Source organism: Cavia porcellus, unplaced genomic scaffold (genome assembly GCF_034190915.1).
Source record: "Cavia porcellus strain 051 isolate PalLab524CR breed Dunkin Hartley unplaced genomic scaffold, mCavPor4.1 scaffold_17, whole genome shotgun sequence".
Taxonomy (NCBI): domain Eukaryota; kingdom Metazoa; phylum Chordata; class Mammalia; order Rodentia; family Caviidae; genus Cavia; species Cavia porcellus.
In genome coordinates, this window is record NW_026947500.1 from 20,068,312 (window position 1) to 20,079,559 (window position 11,248).

General features: G+C 41.3%; 1 protein-coding gene across 2 annotated transcripts in view; it reads right to left on the reverse strand.

Annotated features, from left to right (window-relative positions):
• The window catches only part of LOC100725022 (contactin-associated protein-like 3), a 233,507-nt gene that overhangs the window by 158,561 nt on the left and 63,698 nt on the right, over window positions 1–11,248 (reverse strand). The gene's annotated exons all lie outside the window — the stretch shown is intronic.

Sequence of the window (11,248 nt, forward strand, 5' to 3'; positions counted from 1 at the left end):
GGAGCCGCGGAGAGCGGACCGGTAGAGGCTTCGGAGCGAAGCACGGAAGGAGCCGCGGGGAGCGGACCAGAGGAGGCTTCGGCTGGGAGCGATCCCAGGGCAGGCTGTACGGAGAAGGAAAATAAAAGAAAAGGTTGTCCACTGCCAGACTTTGTTGTGTGTCCTTCCTGCCGGCCGGGAGTGACACCGACAGTGTGTGTGTGTGGAAGTGTTTGTACTTCATTGAAAGTCACACTCTCCAAGAGTTATAGTTGTGTATTACTGATATTTGGCTTCATTTTAAGCATTAGGGACATACAAAATATACACTTTTTAACATATGAGTTACGTGTATGGTAAACTATGTTACCACCTCTTTTGAATTTATTAGTATCTATTTCCAGTGCATAATGTTTATGTTCATTCTGTGAAGTTGGTGCAGGCACTAACACATCTTCCTTCCTTTTTTCATCCCCTTCTCTGCCCTCTTAAGCAGAAGTAATAAAAGGACACACTTCCAAAAATTCCTGTGAATATTAAGTGAATGAATAAGTATTGGGCACTTAGAACAGTGTTTTGTGCTATTTAAACACTTATTTTAATGGCTGAAGCATATGAACAGAAATGGAAAACTTAAAAATACATGTAAAGGAACATTTTTAAAAATCTGATCATCAATATTTAATCATACAAATATAACCAAAAATTGCTAATCTTTTTGTTCTCAGAATCTGTACTCATCACTAACCAAGCCATTGGAATTTTTAGAAAGTAATCAAGTGAGAAAAAGAACTCTTGATCTTTTCAAATGCCAGCGAACACTAAATACCTATGTGTAATTTATGATATCCTCATTATTAAAAAAAGGAAACAAAGAAAAAGCCTCAGAATAAAATCCATTAAAATGTGACAAGAATTCCTTAGTAAGGAGTTAGAGTGAAGCGAATTTGAATTGCATTTTATATAACAATTAAAGATAAAATTGTAAAAGTCTGGCAACATTTACCATTCAAACTGAGATGATACAATTCTGTAAAGGATAGAAAAATATGGACTGGATTTACTTGTTTACTCGAGGTGAAACAATGGCTCTAGAAATAAAGAAAAGAGATGCCAAAAGGCAGGAAATAAATGAGGTGCGCCCTGGACTGCCATAACTTACAGCCAAGACAGGATTTCCAGGCTACCTCTCGGGTGGAAGAACCCAGGCAGAGCTAGAAAAGCTTGTAAAGCTGAAAAGACAGTGATAGAAAACTGAGAGACTACACTGGCTATAATGCTTGACTGACTGTGTCAATTTGAGAAATTTAGTTAAGAGAAGTTTAACTATATAGGTTCATTAATTTTCCACCCTCAGGTGTAGAAGACCCACGTAGGGCAACTCGTTGCCTGGATGGTATACAGGGAAAACGAGGAAGGACAGACCAGCTTCTGTTCTTCGGAGGCGCTCTGGTCTTTGCCTTCAGCTTGGACTTCAGTGCAGACTCTTTGGCTACCGTCCTAGACTCTTCAGCCTTCTAGCACAGACTTTGGCTTCTGCCGCAGATCCTGCAGCCTTCCAGCATATACTCTTCAGGTTCCTACTACCGAGTCTTCAGCCTTCTATCTCAGACCCATCAGTCTCCTGACTGGCACTTGCACGGGACACTGCAGTGTGTTCCACATTTTGGACTGAAATCATTGGGTCTCCAGTGAGCAGACCCCCTCTGCACTCCTCCTCATTCAACTCTGTGGATGATCACCATAAGCCAGTCTTGGAATTTCTTGTACATTTGCATATCTTGTGTTATATCTGCTTCTCTAGTAAAACACTTAAAGCACAAGAGATATGCAAGCTGTACAGAAAGCACACGGGAAACACACAGAGTATTGTCCTCAAAAATCCTGACTACAACCTCTCTGGCCATTGGAGAAATACAAATTAAAACAATGCTAACATTTCATCTTCCTCCAGAAAGAACAACCATCATTAAGCAATCGAATGATAGCAAATGCTGGCAAGGCTATGGGGAAAAACAAACCCTCCTTCATTGTTTGTGGGAATGTAAACTAGTACAACCATTACAGAAATCAATATAGAGATTCTCAAAGAACTAAAAATTAGAGATTCCAGGTGATACAGCATTCCCCTGCTAGCTATCTTCCCCAGAGTTCAACACATCATATCACCGTGATATGTGCATACAAATGTCTTAGCAGCACAACTCACAATAGCTAAATTCTGAAAACAGCCTTTACATCCATCAACAGATAACTGGGTAAAGAAAATGTGATATGAACATAGAATGCTGTACCAGTCTGCTATAAAGGATGACAGACTGAGACATAGGAAAATGGAGGCAAATACAATGTTGAGTGAAATAAACCAGACACATACGCTTAATCTGAATGGTATCTCTCATTTGAGTGAGGCAAAGTACAGACAAAGAGAATAATAAAAGACAGACAGAAGGAGCCAAGGACGTGGATCTCTTGCAACAGGTAAGTGGTCTAAGGGGAAAAGCTTGATGGGTGAGGAGGAAGGGAAGGGAAAAAATATGTAGAATAAAATTTCCAGGTACAGGAACCTAATAATCTCAATTAATGTAAACATTGTATGTTATAATATTAACTAAGATTTTAAAAATCAACAAGAATGAAAAATGGGACAGGGGAATTGAAGGAGAGAGGGAGGGAAGGGAATTTTAAAAAAGAAACGAGCTGTGGTGTGCACCTGTAACCACTCCATGAACTGGGAACAGGCACTAACAAAATAAAAATAAATAAAATTTTAAAAAGAATCCTGAGCTGCACTCATCAGCATTTGATTACAGCCAAAGAAAGGTCCGCTCAGTAAGACCTGAAGAAATTACGTACAACATTCATATAGCCTTTCCAACTGTCCCACAGTGTCCTGCTTCCTTGCTCGGGAGAGATTTACTAGCTTAATTGGGGTAATTCTCAAATTCATGAGTTTCCAGGAATTTAAATGGTAAACAACCCATTTTTCATTAAAACCCCAGTTTCCTTTAAACCCTACATGTTGAGTAGCTGGGTCAGAGAGCCTAAGTGCCAATCAACCATTTTAAACCCACAGTGCCACCTGTGGTGGGCGGCCACTCAACAACCAAGCAGTGCCTGGGCTCCCAGGGACAGGCAGAAACTCTATTTTTCAAAGTCTCCTCCTGGAGAAACCAGGAGCCTTTATTTTTCCTCTTCTTACATCCAATAAAAACTGTCCTAACTTCCTGCTTTTGGTTCACAACTTCATTCCTTGATGTTGTGAGACCACAAGCTCATGTGGCGCAAAAGTAACTGTTTCAAAAGGAAATATTGTAAAGATTAAAATTTATCACATCTACTCAGTACAGGTCTGTGTTTGTAATATGTAAATGTTAAGAATAAAATTTTAAATTTGAAAATGAAAACTCTATTTTCCACCTAAATGACAACTTGGCTCTAATTATATAATCACCTCCCTCTGAACTGTGCAATCATCTCCCACTGAAAATGGTCAGTTATGGCATCAACATTCCAAACTCTGAATGCCACACACTAAATTTCCCCAAGATTTCTTTCTCCTTTATACTTCTGAGACTGAACACCTATCCTCCCGGGAACCTTGTCCTTTTCCTACCACTGAGCATGTCTTCCATCTCTTTTTTCATTCCAACCTGTACACTCCAATGTCCAGATTCTAATTTAAATCATCTCTGCCTCACTTGGACATTATCACCAAAAGGTGTCTCATTTCCGGTCTCACAACACATCCAGTATTATTACACACACCCATTAGACACATGGCCTCTGGAACATGGTTCTGAGGCAGGAGATTAGGGCATGGCAAGCCAACTGGGAAACAGGATGTAACCTGAGCTGAAATGGAGGCTAAAACAGAATACAACTTCGTCCACAGCAGAGGCTGAACAACAGGATGTGAACTGCCCATCACAGTCAGGATGCATGGGCAGAGCAGCTTCTGATGGGCCGGCTTTGAGAGAATTTAAAAGGTGCACCACCACTGCAATTCTCTTCTGCTCTTTCATGTCGACAGTGGCTTGTCCGGCTTGCAGAACATGTCTGTTCTTGTTCATCTCTTTCTTCCTCTACTTTAGTAAAAATTGCATTTACGTTTTTATCAGTTGTCCTGACCAATTCTTTGGGTGGGACAAAAGAGCCTGGAACCACTGGATGCCATACCATTTGGCAGATTCTATCATATTATTCCTTCACAAAGCCTCACTGGCTCTCTATTACCTACAAAATAGACGCTAGTGGTCCTCGCCCTGTGAATACTTCCGTGATCTAACCCCAGACACTTTGAAACCTTGTCTCTTCCTATCCTCCTCAAAGAACCCTGCACCTCACACTCCACGAGAACTGAGTCCATAAACACTCATCAGAAGTAATGAGCAGTCCCTGGGAGTACCTCCCCTTTCTGTCCTTGCTCTGCCCAGCTGCTGCCCACAGTGTCTGAAATGGCTCCTCCCTCAGCTCCTTTCCAATTTGCAAAACCTTCTGCAGCCATCATCACTCCCTTTACCATGAAGTCTACTGTTATAGACTGAGGAGAAGGAAACCATTAAACAGGAATGGTTCCCAAATTGGCTTCCAAATTGTCAGCTGTTAATCAGGGTAGGATTCATTTGCTTGATTGAGATGGAAATTGCAGATTGGCAAAGTGTAGCTTTACCAGCAGCCCTGATGTCACCACACGACACCAGGTCATGCTGGATACCAGGCACTGACACAGCCAGCTGCTGGTCACTTCACTGCCATTCATCACCATCCAGTGCCAGCCTGTGCTGGCCACTGTAGGCTGACTTTGTTGGGCAGTGAGTCTCTGCTGCTGATCTTCACTGGCTGCTGCTCTTAGAGCTCTTTTGTATGAACACCTCTGAGAGTTTATTAACCTTGCTTTGGAAACTAACCACTCTGTCCACACCACTCAGAATAAAAATCCCAGGTAGACTTAGAGGTCTCTTGAAGCCACACTACCCAAGAAATAAATTGCAAACATGTTCACAGAAACACCAACGTGAGTCTTTACTGTAACACTGCCTGGGTGGCAGCACAGGGAGGCCAGTACAGAGATGAGGACCCTCCTAGACTGAAAGCCAAAAAGTGCCTGGGAACTACTTCTTGTACAACAGCTTGCAGGCCTGTTATAGTGAAGGTGAGGGCTGACACGAGAGAACCTTCTGGGAGGCTGGCTGTGAATGCTGTGCATGCAGATCAGGGGCCAAGATCCCTTCCTTCCTGTTCTGAGGCACTCCGGGGCATCCTCTCTATTCTCAAAAGCCAGTGGTATCCTCTGAAGTGGCAGGAGTTGGGTAGGAACAGATGCTGCCTGCCTGGAGGCAGTTTGACAGCGGAGGACACCACTTGACAGCCAGAGCAAAGCTGTCCCAGTCCATGGAGATATCAGGGTGAACAAATGGGAGAGGCAGACAGCCACACCCCCTCCATCTGGCAGGGGAGAAATGAGTCAGATGCCTCTTATCTGTCTCCAAATCAGCAACACATCAGATTCCCATCTCTCTACAGTCTAACAGAACTGTCCTGAAGGAGAATTCATGAGGTTTAAAAACACACACAAAACATACCCTGAAATACTAGTTTTTCTTCGTGAATCTTTGGAGCAAACACTAGCCTAACTCATGCTACCGTGGTATTTCAGTATCCCGCATGAATAACAAAAAAAACACTGAGAAAGACTGCTACTCATATCTGAGCCTTGACTCTGTGTGTGTGTCTGTATGCGATTCATTCTTCTATACCCAGCTGACTGCAACCCTTTCCTCTCAGCCTTATGCTGCCCTACGTGGTCACATTTGTAGTGATACTTGTCACTTTGTCCCTCTGTTATGTGCTGATTAATTATTTAGGTATATGTCTCAATAGACTGAAGTCTCATTAAGAGTCTGGAGAACAATTGTGGATAACTTTCCTGAAATAAAATAGCATGATCTAAATAGCTCCCTAAGATCCAAATAACAGCAGTTGCTTCCTTACTGGCCTCCCAGTTGCCAGATCCCATCTATTTGCAACTCGGCAACCAGAGTAGTCCTTGGAAGACTGGGAGGATCACTCCTCTGTGGAAAGTCTCCATGGCTTCCTTATTCACGAGGGTCCAAGTCCAGGTGCTTACAGTGGCCTGCACAGTCCTGCGTGAGTGGCCTCCTGTCAGATCTCATTTCCTGCTGCCCTCCCTCCTCTCTGTCTGATGCACCCAGAGCACCTGCTGCCCCTCAGCGTGTGCCTGTTCAGCCTTCCGCCTGGGGGCAGGCTTGCTTCACATACCTGAATGGCTGATCCACATCCACCTCAGACCTCTGCTCAAACGTCACCTTTCCACTGAGAGCTTTGTCCACCCATGGTCTTTTTATCATTGTTATTTAATCTCTGTAGCACTTAGCCATCCCAAATAAAATAAAATACAGGCTTTTATTTAGTCACTGCTTCTCCTGGAGTATGTGACTGCACCTCAGAGAGAGAGGCTGCTTAGGAGCAGAGGGGCACCTTGGCCACAATGAAAGGTCCCACCTGCCTGGGTGCTTCTGGCAGGGCTCTAACGGCACCTGCCTGCACTGCCCTCTGGCGGACCATCAAAATCAAGCAAACGCTGTTCAGTTACTGCTGCTGCCTTAGACTGTCAACAGGTGGTCCTGTTCTGTGTGCTGGAAACCCAGCAACAAACAAGAGTCAAACGCTCCTACACCTGTGCGTTTCACAGCGAACTGTGTGGATGGCGTAGCATGAGAAATGACATCACATTGAGACCTCAACAGTGAGAAAGGTCCCAGTTCCTTCCTTTCTGGACACATAAAACTGATTTAAGCAATTGCCATGTAATTTTCATGTATATATATATATATATATATATATATATATAGCCAACTTAGGAAGTAGACAGCAACATTTACTTCTTAAAACACTTAGAGACTTTCTTTGGCCTATACTTCCCAGGAATTTGACATTAAAGACATTTTATATTATTTTCATATCTAGCAAAAATATGCTTCGTTAACCACTTATTAGTGAAGATTTTGCCACATAAAGATAAGCAAACTGGAATTATAAAAATACATGACAACTGTGCAGAACACATTCCTCAAAAATCGGTATCTTCTGAAATTCACTTATTAAGAGTATGTTTAAATTTCAATTTCCTCTTCAACAGAAAATTATTGAATAGATACTGGTATCCCAGATGTCTGTGTGTAACTGGCATTGCAAAGTGGAAGTTTAAAAGTTAGATTACTTTTTCTTTTAGAAATGAGCAACTTCAAACTTCCTCCTGCTGGACACGTAACTGACACCTCATGCTCTCCTCAGGCCAAAAGAAAGGACAAATATGCAAATGTCAGCCTTATGAACAAGAAAGAGGAATTAATCCAAGATGGCTGGAAGTGACGGCGCAGCTATGGTCACCTGCACTGTCTCTCTGTGCGCCCCCTCCCCTGAGCTGAAGATGGTCGGAAACGATAAGTATTCGTGAAGATCTGCATTCTCTCTGCTTTTCCCTCTGTCCTCTGTTCTTACTCTAGAGGAGCCTTACCCACCTGTACAAGCTAAACCAGTGGTTTAAGTAAGGCAAATGGATCATTTATTTCCTCAGAGCTTGTTTTGAATAATTCTTTATTCTTTTTACCAAAATATATGGCCTCCTTTGATTTGGAGCATGCAAATGAACCTGAGCATGTGGACCTAAGTGGATGGTAACTTGTGTACCAAAATACTACAGAAGAGCAACTTTAAAAAACTTTAACATTATATCATTTGTACAGCAACACCAGAAGGCAGCACCTAAAGTTCAAATGACATTCTTCTCCTGTTTTTGGTTAAGTACATGATGCTCTGGGCTTACACACAGTTACTGGATACCTGAGAGTGGTGATGATGGTGACCTCTGAATCCACCAGGAAGGGAACTAATAATGGTGACCTTCAGTGGGGTGAGGTCTATGCCCCACTGAGAATCTTGGCATGAAGATTTGACAGCAGGTCATCCCAGCAGGGGTATTTCAGAATCTACCTGATCCTTGTGTTATCTGGCTGGGTCTGAGAGGTCCCCAGGCTGAAATAAGTTTGCAGATTTTCAGACTCCCATGATGGAAAATAAAATTGCAGGACACATTTGTAAAAAGAGACATGAAAAGGGTTTATTAGGACACCTTCAAAGAAATGAGACTCATTACAAAAGAGTGCAGCATATTAAAGGGGTGTCTTAAAGATAGGTGATCCAGATGGGTATTTTCAGTTAGGTTACAGTACAAGCCATGTGCTCAAAGCTAAAACAGATAGCCCACCAATACTGCTGCGCCCTGAGGAAGCAGAATTTACTGGTGAAGGACATGTGGAAAGCCTTAATTTACAGGTTTATTGTAAAAGAACCACTAGGAATTTTTTAAAGTGAGTTTCCTTAGAGGGAAAAAGGCTTGTCTTAAAGCTGCAGCTTTTCTAAAAAGCACAGTTTTAAAATCAATTTCCCTATCTCCTTTTTACCTAGTCTTTATTTCTTGTGTTCTATCTCATCCCACCCTCACCTCTGCCAAGCCTTCAGTCCCTTATTCTTAAGGGGGTGCAGAGGCCCAGCAATCCATCTTCACATAACTGCTTCAAGCTGAGGAGGGGTATTAACCCTAGCCAGGAACCTAGCAAGTCTCATCCAGAGGAGACATAGGGATACTGGGTTCCATCTTTTGAATAGCCATCATCTTTAGATAGTCTGAGGAAAAAGGTAAGGTCATATGAAACATTAGCCCACAATAACAAATGAATCATGCACTATAAAAGAATTCTACTACACAGTATCAGAGCCAGAAAGATGAAATATTTCTTGCACCAGAGGCCCAGGATGCTAGCCAGGCACTGATGTTTATAGCAAAGTCTGACACTGCCTCTTTTGTGAATGTAGATCACGTAATTCGGAAGACACAATTGAAGGTTTGAGAGGAATGTGCACACAACATTCTGTTCTGATAAGGGCACAGGTTCTACTTTGTGCTGCTGTTAGAACATCTAGGGCCCTTTGGGTTTTGTAGAATGACTTTTCTCATTTTTCTCCTGAGTTTAGTAATGAAATACCCTCGGCAGTGCCATTTAGAGCTTCTTGTATGTTGGTAAGAGATTCAGCATGTCTTATTACATCCTCAAATTCTATGTGGAAAGTAAGGATAAGCAGCCGCATGATCATACCAGTGAAAAACTGAACTGGTCCATCGATACCACAAGACTGAGAAGTTAGCTGGTTGATTTGTGATTTTACCCCAGTGCCCTTGGACCCATGGATATACTTATGTACAGCTTCCTACTCACCTTTTAGACAACCAAGGCCATAGGTTCGTACCACAGAGCCACTAGGTACCAGTTGGGGCTGGCCATGTTATCCCAGCTCTTGGTCTCCAGTCAATAGCAAAAAAAATCAGTATCTCTTAACAAACCGTGTCGTTACACACATATTTCTGGTGACATTGATTATATATCGTAAGTATGGTATTTTGGCTCCCAACAAAGGGGTGCTAGTCACCTAAGCTGCCCCATAGTAAATATCAGCCAAATAGTTTCAACCCAGACCTGAAAGTATTTACCTATAACTGATGATTATCTTTCATCATGGAAATATTAGGAGTCTTGGATAGATTAGGGCCTCTATATTTCCATATCTGACTACTAACTATGGCTAGAGAAAATTATTTTCATGGCTTTTTAATGAAAAGTCTCGTTTGTTGACCAGTGATAGATATTAAAACCTGGTAGTGAGCTTTAAAATGGTCGCTGTACTTCATAGCTGTTCTATAAAAATTTGAAGCTTCATCCAATCATCTTTCTGCAGAGGAAAGATCCATCATGATGGCCCAGATGGACTAGAAGTGAGCAATTGTTCACACATCCAGAATGAATCTTTGTTAATGCTTTTGGGTCCATGTTGCTGGGTCCAGTCAAGCAACACATTAATCTTTCCATTGGAGAATGGCATAAAGCAATGGCGTCAAACCCATGCACATGCGCTGTTTGCTATCACTGAAAGCTCTAAAAGGTTCTCCATCATTGGCACAAGGATTAAGAAAAACAAGAATTAGCTGACATCGACTTTAGACTGGTAATTAAGATTTTATATGTCTATAAGTTACATGCACAGCCAGGGACTGCTAGCAGGGTATGGTGCAGTATTTGGAGCCTACTTTTTATATATCCAGCGTAGGTAATTTTGGTTATAGTTTCCTGCTGGGTGTTTAAGACTAAATTACAATAAGACCTGTGTTAATCAAAATTAATCTATATTGATATCAATATCAATATAGATACTGAGGTAGCTCAAGGTCAATTTAGGTTCCTTGTGTACACAGCCTCTGAGTTCCCCTCTCAGGGTCATCCGTTAGGCTGGGTCGTATGGTCTCAGCTTGACCACCTGAAGACATTCCTCTCTTCAGTGATCCTCCTTTGAGCACAACACACACTGGTTGACTTCTGTACTCTTGGGTCCAATAACTCCCTGCTTGGGGGATGAGTGACTCATCAGAGCTGTAGGAGCCTTTAGAGAGGTTCCCTCATGTTCTGGGTCCCTGTTGACCCAGGGCCAAAATGTCAGCTGTCCTCTTAGCCCAGTTATTTTTATATTTTTTATTTTTATTTTTTAGCTTTTGTCTCTAAGCCTTAATTGTTGAATGTCCAGGTCAGTTAAACTAATACTGACTTGAGAGTTGTAGGTTTAACTATCATAATCTTATCTGGATAGCAAGCACTTTGAAATATAAAGTATGGCCAGAGAACTGCTACTTCTTTTATAAATTATGATTATATTAAAAGTCAAATTCCTATAGAATGTTAACAGATAACAGTTATGGTTTTACTAAGAAACTTAAACTCAAGCACCTCAGCTTAACTATTATGACGTTATTATACTAGAACTATTAGATTCTTGTTACTATGTTTGAAATACACTTAAATTTTAATTTTAGTATAAAATCACCTTTAATTATAAAATATTAAATGACAAAGAAATTTTATCTAAAATTGTTATCCCCTCCCTTTTCTTTTTATAAAGTATTGTTTTAAGTAGAATATACTTGTTTATTATTGTATTATATACTGTAAATAGCTATTGCCCAGTCTTTACTCTGTAAAGTAACATTGACTGCACTATGTATCATTTAGGCACATTCATATAATAATCATATACACAATTATATAACAATCACATACACATGAAGCTGAAAAAGTCCATTATCATGGACAACTTTAGTCTAGAGATCATCAGTATGATGCCTTTCTCAAATTCTGTGTTC